This window comes from Pongo pygmaeus, chromosome 12, assembly GCF_028885625.2.
Source record: "Pongo pygmaeus isolate AG05252 chromosome 12, NHGRI_mPonPyg2-v2.0_pri, whole genome shotgun sequence".
NCBI lineage: Eukaryota > Metazoa > Chordata > Mammalia > Primates > Hominidae > Pongo > Pongo pygmaeus.
In genome coordinates this window covers 108,103,664-108,123,557 of record NC_072385.2, presented here as the reverse complement: position 1 = coordinate 108,123,557, position 19,894 = coordinate 108,103,664, and the positions used below count along the sequence as shown (strand labels likewise).

The following is a 19,894-nucleotide window of genomic DNA, read 5'->3' as shown; positions in this document are numbered from 1 at the left end:
AAAAGTCTGCAATATATCATATAAATAAAATTAAAAGTTAAATAAATGTGTCAGGCCTCTGAGCCCAAGCCAAGCCATCGCATCCCCTGTGACTTGCACGTAGACATCCAGATGGCCTAAAGTAACTGAAGATCCACAAAAGAAGTAAAAACAGCCTTAACTGATGACATTCCACCATTGTGATTTGTTCCTGCCCCACCCTAACTGATCAATGTACTTTGTAATCTCCCCCACCCTTAAGAAGGTTCTTTGTAATTCTCCCAACCCTTGAGAATGTACTTTGTGAGATCCACCCTGCCCGCAAAACAGTGCTCTTCACCGCCTAACCCAAAACCTATAAGAACTAATGATAATCCATCTCCCTTTGCTGACTCTCTTTTCGGACTCAGCCCACCTGCACCCAGGTGAAATAAACAGCTTTATTGCTCACACAAAGCCTGTTTGGTGGTCTCTTCACACGGATGCGCATAAAAAATGTATATGATTTTTTAAAAAGTAAGTATATGAAAAAAGTCTATACAACAATTCGGACCAATGAAAAGAAAGAAGTACTGATCAATGCTACAAACATGAACTAACCTTAAAATACCACATATTATATGATTCCATTTATATGAATGTCCAGATATGGCCAAACTACAGAGACAAAAAGTAGATTACAGGCTATCAGGAGGAGCCAGCAGTACCGTATCCAGTATGAGAGATCTCACTGGAGTGATGAAAATATTCTAAAACTGGATTATGGTGATAGTAGCAAAACTCAGTAAATTTACTAAAAACCATTGAATTGTGCACTGAAAATGGGTGGAGTTTCTGGCCTGGTGTGGTGACTCATGCCCAAAATCCTAACACTTTGGGAGGCTGAGGCGGGAGGATCGCTTGAGCCCGGGAATTTGAGACCAGCCTGGGAAACATGGAGAACTTGTCTCTACAAAAAATGTAAAAATTAAGAAATCAGGCCGGGCGCGGTGGCTCACGCCTGTAATCCTAGCACATTTGGGAGGCCTAGGTGGGCAGATCACCTGAGGTCAGGAGTTCGAGAACAGCCTGACCAACATGGAGAAATCCCATGGAGAAACCCCGTCTCTACTAAAAATACAAAATTAGCCAGGCATGGAGGCGCATGCCTGTAATCCCAGCTACTCGGGAGGCTGAGGCAGGAGACCAGCTTGAACCCGGGAGGCGGAGGTTGCAGTGAGCCAAGATCGCGCCATTGCACTCCAGTCTGGGCAACAAGACCAAGACTCCGTCTCAAAAAGAAAAAATCAAATAAATAAATAAATAGCCAGGTGTGGTGGTGTGTGCCCATAGTCCCAACTACTCCAGAAGCTGAGGTGAGAGGATCGCTTGTACCCAGGAGTTCAAGGCTGCAGTGAGCTATGATTGTACCACTGCACTCCAGCCTGGGTGACAGAGCAAGACCCTGTCAGGAAAGAAAGAAAAAGGGGAAAGGGAAAGGAGAGGAAGGAAAAAAAAAAAAAGAAAATGAGGTGGAGTTTGGAGTTTATGGCATGTAAACTACACCTCAATAAGTTGTTTTTTAAAAAAATATATGCGGGGCCGGGCGCGGTGGCTCACGCCTATGATCCCAGCACTTTGGGAGGCCAAGGCAAGCAGATCACTCGAGGTCAGGAGTTGGAAACCAGCCTGACCAACATGGTGAAACACCGTTGAAACGTGAGCCACTGCGCCTGGCCTGTTCCCATATTTTCTATGAACACGTATATATTCTCCCAGGGTCAAATAAAACAAAACGTATCCAGAAAACAAAGCAACTGATCACTTGACTTACCAAAGGAAAAGAAAACCATTCCAAAACAAGCACCATAAATATCCACTTATCAAATAAGAAGAAGCAAGAAAATGAAAACACTGGGCAACTTAAGTCTCTCTGCTTTATTTAGAGTGTTCATCTTTCTGCTGTTTCTGGACCTGCACTTTGATGGATGGACACTAATGAATGGATTCAATATGGCACAAACTGATCTACCATGTAAAGAGTACAATAATGCCACTGACACTCCTAGAACATCTCCTGCTTATGATGCAATGAGTTGCAAGTAATTCAGGCTATCTGGCGAACTAAAGATTTAATGGACTGAATCTCACTGGCAAGAAGCCTATCAACATTAATACTAAAAATGGAGTTGGGGAGAAGAATTCATCCTCTACCTTCACACAGAAATTTTGAAAGCCCAAAAATGATAATAAAAGGTAACAGAAACTTGTACTTAACTCTTTACTCTGCAAGGTTTTCTCTACATAAAAATTTAACAATAGGCCCTCGGGCCCCGTTTCCTACACTTTCCTCTTCTCCCCGACCGGAGGGGCCGCTCTTTCTGCGCGGTGCATTCTGGGGACCGAGGTGGAGCCCGCCGCTGCCGCCATCGCCTGAGGGGAGCGAGAAGAGGCCGCGACCGGGGAGAAAACGCAGAGTCGTCACCGGAGAGAAGTCGACTCCCTAGCAGCAGCTGACGCCAGAGAGCCACACACCTGTTCGCCCGTCCCCCTGCCCTGTTCACAGTGCAGCCTGCTTCTGCAAAGTGGTACGATCGAAGGGACTATGTCTTCACTTAATTTTGTGTTGAAGACAGTAAGGATGTTAATGTAAATTTTGAAAAATCCAAACTTACATTCAGTTTTCTCAGAGGAAGTGATAAGTATTTAAATGAAGTTGATCTTTTTCACAGTATTGATCCAAATGATTCCAAGCATAAAAAAAACGGACAGATCAATTGTATGTTGTTTATGAAAAGGAGAATCTGGCCAGTCATGGCCAAGGTTAACAAAAGGAAGAGCAAAGCTCAACTGGCTTAGTGTGGACTTCAATAATTGGAAAGACTGGGAAGATGATTCAGATGAAGACAGGTCTAATTCTGATCATTTCTCTGAGATGATGAACAACATGGGTGGTGACAAGGATGCAGATTCACCAGAAGTAGATGGAGCAGGTGATGATTCACAAGACAGTGATGATGAAAAAATGCCAGATCAGAAGTAAGGAATATTGTCATCACCTGGATTTTGGGAAAGAAAAATAACTTCTCTGCAAGATTTCACAATTGAGAGAATTCCTGAGTTGACAGCTCTAAAGGCAGATGCTGTATTTGCCTACTTTGACCCATTGTTCAGCCTGTTTTTTAAAAGGCTTCACTAAGGGTTGATATGTACCATTGTATGGGGCAATTTTAAGTCAGCTAAGGCAATAACCTTATGCATGAACATTTCCTAGATTTTCATGAAGCTGCTGAGTGAGGTCCTAGGCAATTGATGCAGCAGTTGTGATAAATAAAAACATCTCACCTAAGTCTCCTTTTCTTCATAACATAGATACTGACATGATAGGAGGCTCTCAGCTTACGGAAAGAGAACTAAATTTTAGATTATAGAACATGGATTCAAAAATGGCTGGAACAAATTGGCTGACACCTTACTGGTAACCTGCTATTTCTCTGGTGTTATCTTTCAGGATTGTTCCAAGTTTATTTTTCAAAAAATTTACTTCACATTATTCTGTATAAGTGATTACTTGTCAGTATTCCACATGTATCTTAGCTAAAACTAGAGAATGCCCTAATTTAGATGGTTTTTGAAGCCTATATATTTGGTATTGTTTGACCCTTAGGTGTTTTTACATCTCTTAGCATGGAAGATGAAGAAAGCTGTACATTGTTGTTTAAGAGTCTGTACATTTAGACCAGATTTGTATCTGCACTGTCAGTATGGCAAATGAGTGAAAAACGTTTAATACAGTATTGGATTTATTTCTTTTTTTGATTCAGCTTATACCAGGGCTTAAAACCTCAATTTATGTTCATGACAGTGGGGATTTTTTTTAATGTCCATATTCTTTCTAATAAACTGTTGGAAGACTTCTTGGCTGTCCTTTTAAGTGTCTGGCTTACTGTAATTTTTATGTATTTACCACTTACTGGAATGGAGTTTTTATTTTTAATTGAGGAAAAATTTGGGATTATTTCTCTGTTTGAAAAAAGAGGCTTGCTGTAATGTCACAGGAAGCCTTTTTAAAGTGGATCTGTAATAGAATATTGTAGATGTACTTTGCAGCAATTGGAAAAGAAAGTGTGATTTGATTGAAATAAAACTAAATGTGTTGTCCTCCTTTAAAATATATATATAGCAATAATTAGCAGTTATGCTGAAATTAATAATTTGAAACTATGTTTATGTACTGAAAGGATACATTTATAATGCTGTTTTGAACCAAGGGTTTCAATGTAAAAGAAAAAAATACAAATATAAAATCAAATAATACTAAAACTCCATCAACTCAGGAAAAAAAATATGGAAAAGAAGCTGTCTTGATTTCTCATTCATTTAATATTTACAAAGGACCTATCATATAGCAACACAGTAGTATGTGCAGGTGATATAAAAGATGAAGTGGAAGTTTCCATAAGAAAGAAGTACTCATTCTTACATTTTAATGTAAAAATAACTGAACTGGAGCTGAGCTGAGCCAAATGACAGTCTCTTTACTAGTGTGCACATACACACACACACACCCCCCCCCATTTGCCTCCAGAAAAATACAGCAAATAGATAGAAGTTTAAAATATACACTATCTAAAAACTGTTAGCCATATTTCCAATTTTGCTATCAATTCAAGAATCGAACAAAATCAGAAACTCAGGTTTAGAGCTTATGTTTTCTAATTTGTCAGTCTCCAACCCCGTGGTTTACAAATAACAGTATATTCAACTGTAAATGCAGTAGCCCTTGCAGCAAAATTATGATTCTTAATGTTTCCTAATTATGTATTTTTTTAAAAAGAGATCTCTTCCCAAAATTAACTGGTAACTTTTCCCATAACTAATGATGTCTAATTTCCCCACTGAACATCATGACATTTTCACTATTCTTTCTTTCATTCTTAGTTTCTTTCCGGGGCTCAAAGACACATGTAAATGAAGTCCAGAATAAAGTTCATTAAGTATACATGGCCCATCAACTTTCAAAGTTAAAAGTCCCAGCTTTAGCTTGCTTTGTCTTGTCTATAACCCTCCTCATTCTAAAGGCTCTTGCCAAAACTCTAAAACTTACTTGTTTTACCAATTCTGAATCATCGCATTGTGAGCAGAAGTTAATAAAAATCACATTCTTATCCTTCACTTTCTTAACCACCCATCACTGTCTATTAACAAGGTAAAATGAACATTAACCTTCCTGAAAAAGTTAAAGGCATACCTCTGCTCATTCTCTTTACCTTAGGCAAATGTTCTCTATTTCCTACTAATATAACACGATGGCTGTTTCTCCTACATTAGATTAAATTGTGCCCCATTCAAATAAATGCAAAATCCTACAACGTTTTTATTGTGGTAAAATATACATAAAATTTACCATCTTACCTTTCTAAGTGTACAGGTTCAGTAGTGTTAAGTACAGTCACCCTGTTGAGCAACCTTTTCATCTTACAAAACGGAAACTCTACACCCACTAAACAACAACCATCTTCCCCTGCACACCAGCTCCTGGCAACCACCATTCTCTTTGTCTCTATGAATTTGACTACTCTAGGTATCTTATATAAGAGGAATCGTACAGTATTTTTTATTTTTTGTCTGGCTTATTTCACTTAGCACAATGTCTTCAAGATTCATCTATGCTGCAGCAGGTGTCATTTTCCTTTCTTTTTAAAGCTGAATATTCCACTGAATATATATGCTATATTTTGTTCCTCCATCCATCCACCCATCAATGGATATTTGGGTTGTTTCTTCCCTTTGGCTACTGTGAATCATGCTGCTATGAACACTAGTGTTAAAACTATCTGTTAAGTCTCTACTTTCAATTCTTTTGCGTATATAGGCAGAAGAGGAATTGCTGGATAAAATAAAATCCTATAACTTTTGACCATTCTTTACTTAATTCTCAGTTTACACAACTCTCTCTCTGTTTTCAACACCTACTAACAAAAATCAGATAAGGTATCGATTGACAAGGGAGCTCCATAGGTGACCTAGTCCATTTACCTACAGGTACTTGTACCCCCTCTAAAGTTATCTAAACAGGTAATCACCCAAAGTCTTATACAAGCATACAATGTGGTGGGCGGGCACTATGTCCTCAAGCATTTCCAATTATTCACAAATTCCTTCTTAAGCTAAGCTAAATACTCTTCCTATAAGTCTATTTATAAGTCTACCTTTATGATGGAAATCAGTAGTATAATGCTGGGAAAATCTGGGGGGCCCTTTGTTTTCCTCTGCAATGTTCGAATTTTGAAAAGATTTTGCAACAAATTATCTTTGAAAGTGTGGGGGGGGAAGTTTGACATTATTTCTTTATCATTCCAATGACAGTTGTTTAAGTATTTTAAGACTTCATGAAATCCTGAAGTCTACTCCTTTCCAGATTATTTTTGGTCTCCTCACTGGCATTCCGTGCTGCACCCAATCCAAAGAATCTTCAATACAATAAGCTTGTACTGTCCATCCTCAAAATTCATCAGTGTCTGCCAGTATTTGTTATCCCCATTTCAAACCTTTGATAAACAGGTTTAAGGGACATCATTAATCCAACTTATTTGATCCTAGAGATATTCTCTCTTGCAATAACAAGTTACTGCCTAATTCCTACTTTAATCCCCAATCTCTTGTCCATTTTTTCCGTACTCCTTCCTATAAAATACAGTTGTCAAAACTTGGCCTTAAGGCCACAATGATTAATCATCTTCTCTATTCCTGGCTGAACTATACACAATCTATATTTATCCTTCAAAGTTCAATCCCTTGAACTTCAATAGGATTAAATAATAGACTTTCAAGGTTAAAAAAAAAAAAAAACTCATCTAGATCAGATGCTTAAATGCCCTCACTTCGAGGCCATTTTATTTTATTTATTTGTTCATTTATTTAGAGACAGGGTCTCAATCTGTAACCCAGGCTGGCTCAATCATACTGCAGCCTTGAACTCCTAAGCTCAAATGCTCCTTCCACCTCAGCCTCTTGAGTAGCTGAACCACATGTCTGCACCACCATGAACAGCTAATAATTTTTTTTTTTTTTTTTTTTTTTGGTAGAGATGGGGTCTCCCTACGTTGCTCAAGCTAGTCTCAAACTCCTGGGCTCAAGCGATCCTCCTGCTTCACCACCCAAAGTGATTATAGGCATAAGCCACCACACCTGGCCTAAAGTCAATTTTAAATGTAAAGATATAATAAATTTATAGTCAATGTATCTACAATCTTTCATTCACATGATATCCACTTAGACATATATCTGTAAACACACACCCACAATCATTATTCACATATGAACTCTCAAAATTTAATACTACATAACTTTAAGACCAAAAATAGATTTTTATGGCATACTTACATGCCTTTACAAACAGAACACACAGAACAAAACTGACCTCAATAGCACACTTACGTTGGAAATTTCTAAATTACATTTGGTAATTTAGAAATTACCGAATAAATAAATAGTCTTGGTAGATTTTAGATTTAAATTTAAATTTTTGTATTCCTATACACCTTCAGTAAAACATTTTTCCTTCCCTTGATCATATTACCTGCAATTCCACCAATGATCGATTCATTCGGATTAACATTATCTGCTTTTTAAAAAGAAATAATATAAATGTAGCTTTTAACTTTGATTTAAAAAGTGAACATTTGATTCATCCACACTTCAATGAATTTGTTTCTTCATACTGTTTTCCTCCCCAAAACACACCATCAAACAAATGGGAATAACAGCACTAAAGACATAAGGGAAAGGGTGTGTAGGAAAACTTTTAAACAAGCATCTTGGGGTAAGTAGATCTAGTTGGGGCCCCAAAATGAGAGGTTCTAGGTCAACAGAGCAGCAGATGGGCATAGAACAAATGAGAGTGATCTAGGAATCGCCTAGAGAGGGAGGTCACACCGGGCTGGTCTCCAGCTCCTGGCCTCGAGTGATCTGCCTGCCTCGGCCTCCCGAGGTGCTGGGATTGCGGACGGAGTCTCGCTAACTCAATGCTCAATGGTGCTCAGGCTGGAGTGCAGTGGTGTGATCTCGGCTCGCTGCAACCTCCACCTACCAGCCTCCTGCCTTGGCCTCTTAAAGTGCTAAGATTACAGCCTCTGCCCCGCCGCCACCCCGTCTAGAAAGTGAGGAGCATCTCTGCCTGGCCGCCCATCGTCTGGGATGTGAGGAACCCCTCTGCCCGGCCGCCCTATCTGGGAAGTGAGGAGCGCCTCTGCCCGGCCGCCCATCGTCTGGGATGTGAGGAGCACCTCTGCCCGGCTGCCACCCCGTCTGGGAGGAAGGGAGGAGCGCCTCTGCCCGGCTGCCCCGTCTGGGAGATGAGGAGCACCTCTGCCCGGCCGCCCCGTCTGGGAGGTGAGGAGCGCCTCTGCCTGGCCACCCCTTCTGGGAGGTGAGGAGCGCCTCTGCCCGGCCGCCACCCCGTCTGGGAGGAAGTGAGGAGCGCCTCTGCCCGGCCGCCCCGTCTGGGAGGTGAGGAGTGCCTCTGCCCGGCCACCACCCCGTCTGGGAGGAAGTGAGGAGCACCTCTGCCCGGCTGCTCCGTCTGGGAGATGAGGAGCACCTCTGCCCGGCCGCCCCGTCTGGGAGGTGAGGAGCGCCTCTGCCTGGCCGCCACCCCGTCTGGGAGGAAGTGAGGAGCGCCTCTGCCCGGTTGCCCCATCTGGGAGGTGAGGAGCGCCTCTGCCTGGCCGCCACCCTGTCTGGGAAGTGAGGAGCACCTCTGCCCGGCTGCCACCCCATATGGGAAGTGAGGAGCGCCTCTGCCCAGCCGCCCCTTCTGGGAGGTGAGGAGCGCCTCTGCCCAGCCGCCCCGTCTGGGAGGTGAGGAGCGCCTTTGCCTGGCCGCCACCCCGTCTGGGAGGAAGTGAGGAGCACCTCTGCCCAGCTGCCACATCTGGGAAGTGAGGAGCGCCTCTGCCTGGCTGCCACCCCCTATGGGAAGTGAGGAGCGCCTCTGCCCGGCCGCCCACTCTGGGAAGTGAGGAGCGCCTCTGCCTGGCCGCCCACTCTGGGAGGTGAGGAGCGCCTCTGCCTGGCCACTCCGTCTGGGAAGGGAGGAGCGCCTCTGCCCGGCCACCCCGTCTGGGAGGTGAGGAGCGCCTCTGCCCGGCCGCCACCCCGTCTGGGAGGAAGTGAGGAGCACCTCTGCCCGGCCGCCCCGTCTGGGAAGTGAGGAGCGCCTCTGCCCGGCCGCCACCCCATCTGGGAGGAAGTGAGGAGCGCCTCTGCCCGGCTGCCCCATCTGGGAAGTGAGGAGCGCCTCTGTCCGGCCGCCCCGTCTGGGAGGTGAGGAGTGCCTCTGCCCGGCCGTCACCCCGTCTGGGGGGAAGTGAGGAGCACCTCTGTCCGGCCGCCCCGTCTGGGAAGTGAGGAGCGCCTCTGCCTGGCCGCCACCCCGTCTGGGGGGAAGTGAGGAGCGCCTCTGCCTGGCTGCCCCATCTGGGAAGGGAGGAGCGCCTCTGCCCAGCCGCCACACCGTCTGGGAAGTGAGGAGCGCCTCTGCCTGGCCACCCTGTCTAGGAGGTGAGGAGCGCCTCTGCCCGGCCGCCCAGTCTGGGAAGTGAGGAGCGCCTCTGCCCGGCCGCCCAGTCTGGGAAGTGAGGAGCGCCTCTGCCCGGCCGCCCAGTCTGGGAAGTGAGGAGCGCCTCTGCCTGGCCGCCACCCCGTCTGGGAGGAAGTGAGGAGCACCTCTGCCCAGCTGCCGCATCTGGGAAGTGAGGAGCGCCTCTGCCCGGCTGCCACCCCGTATGGGAAGTGAGGAGCGCCTCTGTCTGGCGGCCCCGTCTGGGAGGTGAGGAGTGCCTCTGCCCGGCCGTCACCCCGTCTGGGGGGAAGTGAGGAGCACCTCTGCCCGGCCGCCCCGTCTGGGAGATGAGGAGCACCTCTGCCCGGCCGCCCCGTCTGGGAGGTGAGGAGTGCCTCTGCCCAGCCGCCACCCCGTCTGGGAGGAAGTGAGGAGCACCTCTGCCCGGCCGCCCCCTCTGGGAAGTGAGGAGCGCCTCTGCCTGGCCGCCACCCCGTCTGGGAGGAAGTGAGGAGCGCCTCTGCCTGGCTGCCCCATCTGGGAAGGGAGGAGCGCCTCTGCCCAGCCGCCACACCGTCTGGGAAGTGAGGAGCGCCTCTGCCTGGCCACCCCGTCTAGGAGGTGAGGAGCGCCTCTGCCCGGCCGCCCAGTCTGGGAAGTGAGGAGCGCCTCTGCCCGGCCGCCCTGTCTGGGAGGTGAGGAGCGCCTCTGCCCGGCCGCCACCCCGTCTGGGAGGAAGTGAGGAGCGTCTCTGCCCGGCCGCCCCATCTGGGAAGTGAGGAGCGCCTCTGCCCGGCCGCCCGGTCTGGGAAGTGAGGAGCGCCTCTGCCCGGCCGCCCCCTCTGGGAAGTGAGGAGCGCCTCTGCCCGGCCGCCCCATCTGGGAGGTGAGGAGCGCCTCTGCCCGGCTGCCACCCGGTCTGGGAGGAAGTGAGGAGCGCCTCTGCCCGGGCGGCCCGGTCTGGGAAGCGAGGAGCGCCTCTGCCCGGGCGGCCCCGTCTGGGAAGCGAGGAGCGCCTCTGCCCGGGCGGCCCCGTCTGGGAAGCGAGGAGCGCCTCTGCCCGGCCGCCCCGTCTGGGAGGAGAGGAGCGCCTCTGCCCGGGCGGCCCCGTCTGGGAAGCGAGGAGCGCCTCTGCCCGGCCGCCCTGTCTGGGAGGTGTACCCAACAGCTCCGAAGAGACAGCGACCATCGGGAGCCGGCCATGAGGACGATGGCGGTTTTGTTGAAAGGAAGGTGGGGGGAAGTGTGGGGAAAGGAAGGAGAGATCAGATTGTTGCTGTGTCTGTGTAGAAAGGGGTGGGCATAGGAGATTCCATTTTGTTCTGACTAGGAGAAATTCTTCTGCCTTGGGATGCTGTTGATCTATGGCCTTTCCCCCAGCCCCATGCTCTCTGAAACATATGCTGTGTCAACTCAGGGTTAAATGGATTAAGGGCGGTGCAAGATGTACTTTGTTAAACAGATGCTTGAAGGCAGCATGCTCTTTAAGAGTCATCACCACTCCCTAATCTCCAGTACCCAGGGGCACAAACACTGCAGAAGGCCGCAGGGTCCTCTGCCTAGGAAAACCAGAGACCTTTGTTCATGTGTTTATCTCCTGACCTTCTCTCCACTATTATCCTATGACCCTCCCATATCCCCCTCTCCGAGAAACACCCAAGAATCATCAATAAATACTTCATAAATTAAAAAAAAAAAAAAAAAAAAAAGAGAGGGAGGTCACAGCAATAAAAGATTCCTTGGAAATTTGTTGTTGTTGTTTGCTTTATCTTACCCTTAACACCTGACTATAAACCTTCACTCTATCATCCCATTATTGTTTTCCACTAACGTCTTCTAAAAGCATGGCTTTGTCCACTAGCAGTAACAAGTGGGCAAAACAGTTTCAAATGAAAAAAAAAAAAAAAAAAGGGAGTCCAGTAATTCTATGTTCTATTTTTAAGTAAACAAATGAAATAACAAGGTTCAATATTATCAATATTATTTAGATTAGATAATTACCAACTCTTGGTATAGAAGGGCCTTAGAGAACAATCTAACTTTTCACCTAAAGAGAAATAAAAAACAGTTCATTAAGATCCTTGTCCAGGCCAGCTGGGTGCAGTGGCTCATGCCTGAAATCCCAGCACTTTGGGAGGCTGAGGCAGGCGGATCACCTGAGTCAGGAGTTCAAGACCAGCCTGACCAACATGGAGAAACCCTGTCTCCACTAAAAATACAAAAAATTAGCCAGGCATGGTGGCACATGCCTGTAATCCCAGTTACTTGGGAGGCTGAGGCAAGAGAATCACTTGAACCTGGGAGGTGGAGGTTGCGGTGAGCCAAGATCGCACCATTGCACTCCCTGGGCAACAAACAACAAAACTCCATTTCAAAAAAAAAAAAAAAAAAAAAAAAAGATCCTTGTCCAGGCCTGGCACAGTAGCTCACGCCTGTAATCCCAGCACTTTGGGAGACCAAGGTGGGCAGATCACGAGGTCAGGAGTTCGAGACCAGCTTGGCTAACATAGTGAAACCCCATTTCTACCAAAAATACAAAAAATTAGCTGGGAGTGGTGGCAGGCACCTGTAATCCCAGCTACTGGGGAGGCTGAGGGAGGAGAACTGCTTGAACCCTGGAGGCAGAGGCTGCAGTAAGCTGAGATCGCACCATTGCACTCCAGCCCAGGCAACAGTGTGAGACTGTCTCAAAAAAAAAAAAAAAAAATTCCTTGTCCAATCTCCTGAGTGCAGCAGAAACAGCACTTACATTTTAGACTCACAGATGTGGGTTCGAGTTCTATCACTAATTAGATATGTAATTTTTCACTGATTCTACGTGTTTATCTATGAGATAATGATTTCACAAGGCTTATTGAAGATTAAATAGACCATGTGAATGGACTCCCATCTTAGTTAAGGCCATTTCACTACTGGTTTATTACAGCATCAGGCTTTTCAATCTTATGAGGAATAGGTAATAAAAAGTAGGCCAGATGTGGCAGTGTACACCTGTAGTACCACCTACTACAGAAGCTATGGTGGGAGAATCACCTGAGCCCAGAAGGTCGAGGCTGCAGTGAGCTATGATCACACCACTGCACTCCTGCCTGAGACAAACAGAGAGACAGAGACACAGAGAGGGAGACACATACACACACACACACACACACACACACACAGAGAAGGGTTTATTATCTGAGGTAAAAGGAGTATTAAGTGAGGAAAACAAAATACTTATGAATGAATATAAACTACGGGCATGGTTCTGAAAGAACTCAGCTGGAGAGAGAGAATAAAAATCAACAGATTCAATTAAGTAAACCAAAAGACAGAAATTTTGCAATTTTATACCTTTGTCCTACTTGGTATTCTTGTTGATTTAGCAAACACAGCTTGGATATCTAAACAGCTAACACTACTTATTACAATTATTTTCTACTTTGAACCAGAGTTACCAGTCCTGATGTAGTCATTTATATTGAGATTCAGAGTTTTGAAGTAGTTGGTTGACCCATTAATTTTACCATTTCCTGGCATTTCCCAACTAAGAGAAGTAACTTAGTTATGGTAGATCTTAGGAGATTATTAAATGACTTTCGTTGCAAGTTTATGTTTCCTCAAGTCTCAAAAATAAAGACTAGAATAGGGGAGGCCAAATGGCACCAGCAAGTGGGAGAAGATCACAAAAACAGTCCAGCCCAGGAAGCCTCTTTGTCCTTGAGGGCCTGAGACTACAACACCTTCCCCTCTCGCAAGATGCTGAGCAGCCAAGTAGCTCAAGCAAAGGGGATCCTGCCAGGAAGCCTGTCTGTCCCCACAGGCTGAAGACTCCCTTTTGTCCACATCTACAGGCATCAGGCAACCCAGCCTGTGAAAATTCCCACCCCCTCAGACAGAAGCAATAGAGATCAATAAGAAGCAGCAGAGGTCAATGGGAGCCTCTGTGGCACCAGATAAAACAAGCAGACCCAAATACCACTGCAAAGGATCTGAAAATTAAACTGTTATTGGAACCACAATCCACTAAAACAGTCCAGGACCTGCATGGTAAACCTAAGTAAGCACAGTGAATGCCAGCTTAAATAAGACTGGACATCCCCTAACATGATAGCCAAAATATCCAGGGTTCAATGGAAAATCGCTATCTGAATCAAAGAAGACAATTAAAGGACGCCAACACTGAGACAGATGTTAAAATTGTAAGAAAAATTTCAGAGTAGGCTGAATGCAGCGGCTCATGCCTGTAATCCCAGCACTTTGGGAGGGCGAGGCGGGTGTATCCCCTGAGGTCAGGAGTTCGAGGCCAGCCTGACCAGTACGGTGAAACCCTGTCTCTACTAAAAGTACAAAAATTATCTGGGCATGGTGACGCATGCCTGTAGTCCCAGCTACTTGGGAGGCTGAGGCAGGATAATTGCTTGAACCCGGGAAGCGGAGGTTGCAGTGAGCCGAGATCGCATCACTGCTCTCCAGCCTGGGCAATGGAGCAAGACTCTGCCTCAAAAAAAAAAAAGTAATAAATAAACAAATAAAAATTGGAATAGCTCTCATAAAAATGCTTCAAGAACTACTTAAAATTCTCTTGAAACAAACATATAGAAAATATCAGCAAAGACAGAACTTATAAAAAGAAATCAAACAGAAATTATAAAAACAAAAAATACATTAAGAAATTTAAAAACTCACCAGATGAAATCAGTAAGAGTGGAGACAACAGAGGACAGAATCAGTGAGCTTAAGAACAGGTCAACACAATTTACTCAATGTGAAGAGACAGAAAAAATAACACCAAAAAAATTAACGGAATCTCAAGGCATTGTGGGATAATAACAGAAGATTCAACATTCGTATCATCAGCATCCCAGAAAGAAAAGAGAAAGAGAGTAGGGTAGAAAGAGTATTCAAAGAATTGGCCAGGCACAGTAGCTCACATTTGTAATCCCAGCACTTTGGAAGGCCAAGGTGGGTGAATCACTTGAGGTCAGGAGTTCGAGACCAGCCTGGCCAATGCAGTGAAACCCTGTCTCTACTAAATTAGCTGGCTTGGTGGCACCTGTAATCCCAGCTACTCGGGAGGCTGAGGCAGGAGAATTGCTGGATCCTGGGAGGCAGAGGTTGCAGTGAGCAGAGATCACATCACTGCACTCCAGACTAGGTGACACAGTGAGGCTCTGTCTCAAAAAAAAAAAAAAAAAGAGTATTCAAAGAATTAACAGCTGAAAACTTCTCTTATTTGGTTAAAGAAATAAACACAGGCCAGGCACAATGGCACAGGCCTGTAATCCCAGCACTTTGCAAGGGCAAGGCAGGCAAATTGCTTGAGCTCAGGTATTACGCTGGGCAACATGGTGAAACCCTGCCTCTACAAAAAATGCAAAAATTAGACAGGCATGGTGGTGCACACCAGTGGTCCCAGCTACTCAGGAGGCTAAGGTGGGAAGATTGCTTGAGCTCAGGAGGCTGAGGCTGCAGTGAGCTGAGATCCCACCACTGCACTCCAGCCTAGGCAACAAAATGAGACCCTGTCTCAAAAAACAAAAAACCTGAAGATGTAACATAATTTAAAAAGAAAAAGAAAAAGTAATAAAGAAAAATGAAGAAATAAACCTACAGATTCAAGAAACTCAGTGAATCTAAATAGGATAAATCTAAGTAAGTCCACCAAGATACATCATAATTAAACTTCTGAAAACTAAATCCAAAGAAAAAGTCCTGAAAGCAGTCAGAGAGGAACAACACATCACTATAGGGAAACACCAATTCAAATGACAATAGATTTCTCACCTAAAACCACATAGGCCAGAAGGAAGTGGCATGACATTTCACTAGTGCTGAATGTAAAGAACTGTCAATTGTGAATTCTATATCTGATGAACCAGCTTCAGACTAAGTAAAACTAAAAGTAGTTTACTAAGAGAACTAGAACTATTCTTAAAGAATGACTAAAGGAAGTCATTCAATAGAATGGAAATGATAAAAGAAGCAATCCTGTAGCACCAGGAAGAAAAAACAGAAAGAACAGGAATAGGTATATACCACAGACTATGCTTCTCATAAATTTTATAAATCACATTTGATGACTGGAACACAAATGTTAATACCCTCTCATACTCAAGAATCTAAATGGAAGTATGGTTTCCACACTTCACTTAGAGTGGTAAAAATGATATCAGCAGACTGTGATAAATCACATGTATATATTGTAATATCCAGTTGAAACAGTTAAGAAAAGTATGTAAAGACATACAAAGAAATACAATACTATAAATAAATCAAGACAGAATCCTAAAATATGATCCATGAGGAAGTCAAGAAAAGAGAAACAGAGGAATGAGAAATAGAGGAAACAAACAGAAAACAAAAAACAAAAAACAAAAGGCAAATTCACCTATCAATAATTACTTTAAATATAAATGGTGTAAACACACAAATTAAAAGGCAAAGATTGGCAGCATGGGCCAAAAAAAAAAAAAATTCTAAACTATATGCAGTTTACAAGAAATTCATTTACAGTTTCAAGGTGTCTTTAAAATTAAACATGCACTTACCACACAACCCAGCAACAGCACTTTCTGTACATTTATCCCAGAGAATGGAAAATGTATGCCCATACAAAAACATTTACACAGATGTTCATAGAAGTTTTATTTTTAATAGCCAAAGGCTGGAAACAATTCAGATATCATGCAATGGATAAACAGTTAGAAACGGTCGTACATCCATGTCAAAGAATACTACTCGGCAATAAAAAGAATGAACTATGAACACAATAACTTGGAGGACTCTCCAGAGACATACAATGAATGGGGGTTGTGGGGGGAGCCAATCCCAGATGGTTACATACTCTATGATTCCATTAAACACTTGAAATGACAAAATTATAGAAATGTAGGACAGACTAGTATAAGGAAGGGGGGGGCAAGAGATACTAGGGAAGTACATGTGGTTTTAAAAGGGGAACACAAGGGATATTCGTTGAAACTATTCTGTATCTTGATTGTGGCGGTAGGTACGTGAATCTATACACGTGATAAAACCACATAGCACCCCATACACATACACACACCCGGGTACCAGTAAAACCAGGTGGATTATATCAGAAACAATATTCTGGCTGTGACACTGCACTATGGTTTTGTACAATGTTACCATTAGGAGAATCTGCATAAAAGGTTACTTCCTACAACTGCTTATGGCTTACATTTTTCTGTTGTACTTTAATTTTCTACAGTGAGCAATGGAGAGCTGTTGTTTATTCCTGGCCAATATCCATTCCCTCTTCTTCTGTAAAGAATGCTCAATTTTGGCTGGGCATGGTGGCTCACATCTGTAATCCCAGCACTTTGGAAGGCTGAGGTGGGCGGATCACTTGAGGCCAGGAGTTTGAGATCGGCCTGACCAACACAGTGAAACCCCATCTCTACTAAAAATACAAAAAATTAGCTGGGCATGGTAGCATGCATCTGTAATCTCAGTTACTCGGGTGGCTGAGACAGGAAAATTGTTTGAACTCAGGAGGCAGAGGTTGCAGTGAGCCGAGATTGCACTACCCCACTCCAGCCTGGGCAACAGAGCAAGACCTTATCGCAAAAAAAAAAAAAAAAAAAAATGCTTAATTTTGCTTTGGGGAACTATGCCCTACCCTACTGGAAATAGTCTTGGTAAGACTGTCCATCAAGATATCTCACCATCCCTGGGCACTGGGCCAACCAAGTTCACTCTTCCCTTAAAGTTTAACCTTGAGCAGAGTAGACAATGACTAATTTAGCCCAGTTGCAGTGTCTTGATGAGACCATGCATTAGTTTTATCTACCTGATCTCTGAAGCTGCCTTCCTTCTCCTAATTTCAGAGCCTGTTTCTTGCCTTTGAGTCGGAGTCTTGCCTGTGCCCCCATATTCTTTAAATAAATCTCATTTTACTTAAGTTATTCACATTTGGTTCCTATCATTTGCACTTAAAGAACCCAATCAATGACCAGGCGCGGTGGCTCACGCTTGTAATCCCAGCACTTTGAGAGGCCAAGGCGGGCAGATCACTTGAGGTCAAGAGGTCAAGACCAGCCTGGCCAACATGGTAAAACCCCGTCTCTACCAAAAATACAAAAATTAGCTGGGGGTGGTGGCAGGCGCCTGTAATCCCAGCTACAAGGGAGGCTGAGGCAGAAGAATCACTTGAACCTGGGAGGCAGAGGTTGCAGTGAGCCGAGACCATACCACTCCACTCCAGCTTGGGTGACAGAGTGAGACTCTGTCTCCAAAAAAATAAATAAATAAATAAATAAGAACAAATCAAATATATGCTCCCTTCAAACAAACATAACACAAAACAAAATTTACCTAGTTTATTTTTTAATTATAATTTTAACTTTGTAAGACCTTAATTAAGCTTTCATCCACAAACTCTTGCTTACAATAAATAGGTTCCCACAAATGAACTTAATGGACTACAAATATAACTAGAGTTAAAAAGACTAATTAAGCTCTAATTATAACCCAAGCATGCCATGTCCAAGTAACATGAAAATACATGGACATGACTGTTGCCCTCAAGTCTCACAGGCAATACGACTGTTGCCTTCAGGTCTCACAGGCATGTAACACGGGAACTGCTATAGTGGAGGTGAATCTAAAAGGCCATGCCCACACACAAAAAGCCAATTCAGTAAAGGATCCAGACTAAGATTTTTAACCCATTCTGCCCTGGTTTTAAGTATCATGCCCCTAAAGGATTTACCAATTTTTTTTTTTTTTAGACGGAGTCTCGCTGTGTTGTCCAGGCTAGAGCGCGGTGGCATGATCTCGGCTCACTGTAACCTCCGCCTCGCGGGTTCAAGCAATTCTCCTGTCTCAGCCTCCCGAGTAGCTGGGATTACAGGCGCCAGCCACCACACCCAGCTAATTTTTGTATTTTTTAGTAGAGATGCAGTTTCACCATATTGGTCAGGCTAGTCTCGAACTCCTGACCTCAAGTGATCTACCCACCTCAGCCTCCCAAAGTGCTGGGATTACAGACATGAGCCACCGTGCCCAGCCGATTTACCAATATTTTATCTAAATTAAGAGCATAAACATACATTTTCAATCTTACAGCCATAAAGCAAATGTTAATATACGTTTCCAGTCTACTAAATATTTTCATTATTACTCTGCAGAATACTTGGCATCCCAACGCTTTTATAAGTCAAATGTTGATTTTAATAAACCTTAATGTAGATCAGATTTCTAAACTTATGATCAAACAATAATTACAAACTGCAAGAACCAAAAAAAGCACACTTAGTGAATAAACATTAACATAATAATATCGATATTACTCAGTTTCTGGACTAATTATTTAGTTTTATAAAGTAAAACTCATGCATGCAAAGGTAAGTTCAATTAAATTTATAAAAGTGTGCTTTATAATTGCATAATACTTCTTTAGAATAAAGTAATACTTCTTACCTTCTGGAGTTGGAATGCAGTGCAAGAAAATGAAAGAAGGAAAAAAAAGCTTTTAGTTTTTCTTACAAAGCAACAATAAAACCAAAAATTAAACTGTCCCTTCCCATCCCAGCAATATCCACAATTCCCCAAATTAGCAACCCCCTCATTAATTTCTTCATTAAAATTTACAAATTAGCGAAAAATATCATATCAAAATATGTCTAAAGATACACAAATTTAGCTAAACAGTCTAAACTACTTCAGAAAACAGTTGCAGTAATTTGATTATGTAACAGAGTAAAACTGTTAGGGCAGTTAAATGTGGATACAATGAATACTTCCCATTCTTTAATATTCTTCCCATGCATTTCAATTTCAAGAAGCCATCATAATGCCATCAGCTATGGACTTAAGGTTTATTAGCTTCCCTGTGATCCATAATGGAGCTCTTATGGATCTGAATTACAATGGATAAGAATACTCTTTTCTGTCAATATCCAAGCATTTTGTTGTCGTTTTTTTCATTACTAATCCTTCTTGACATCCCTACCAGGTTTGTGGGCTTGAAAGCAGATTGCAACTAAACGGATAGGGAAGATGGCTGGGCACAGTGGCTCATGCCGAGGCCAAAGCAGGAGGATTGCTTGAGCCCAAGAGTTCAAGATGAGCCTGAGTAACATAGTGAAACCTCATCTCTACAAAAAATATTTTTAAAGTGTTTAAAAAGAAGAAGAGGAGGAAGATGCAGGCTTAACCACAAAGGAATCCTCCAACCTTAGATATAGTATCAATACAAATAATGTTCTTCATTCTAAAACTTAGCTCTTTCTAATGAAATCACTTCAAGGCAATTCAGCTTAGCAAATAATCAAATGATCTACTCTGCAGGGGTAAGGATTTCTGCTGAAAAGTAGTAGAGAATATTGACTTTATTTCCCTTGCTATATACACTTTTGCATGTGG

The 19,894-nt window shown here is 43.7% G+C and overlaps 1 protein-coding gene and 1 pseudogene across 1 annotated transcript in view; one reads left to right on the top strand and one right to left on the bottom strand.

Moving 5' to 3' along the window:
* ASXL2 (ASXL transcriptional regulator 2) overlaps positions 1-19,894 on the bottom strand; it is a 149,371-nt gene that overhangs the window by 87,769 nt on the left and 41,708 nt on the right. The window lies entirely within an intron of this gene.
* LOC129030748 (prostaglandin E synthase 3-like) lies at positions 2,476-3,876 on the top strand (annotated as a pseudogene).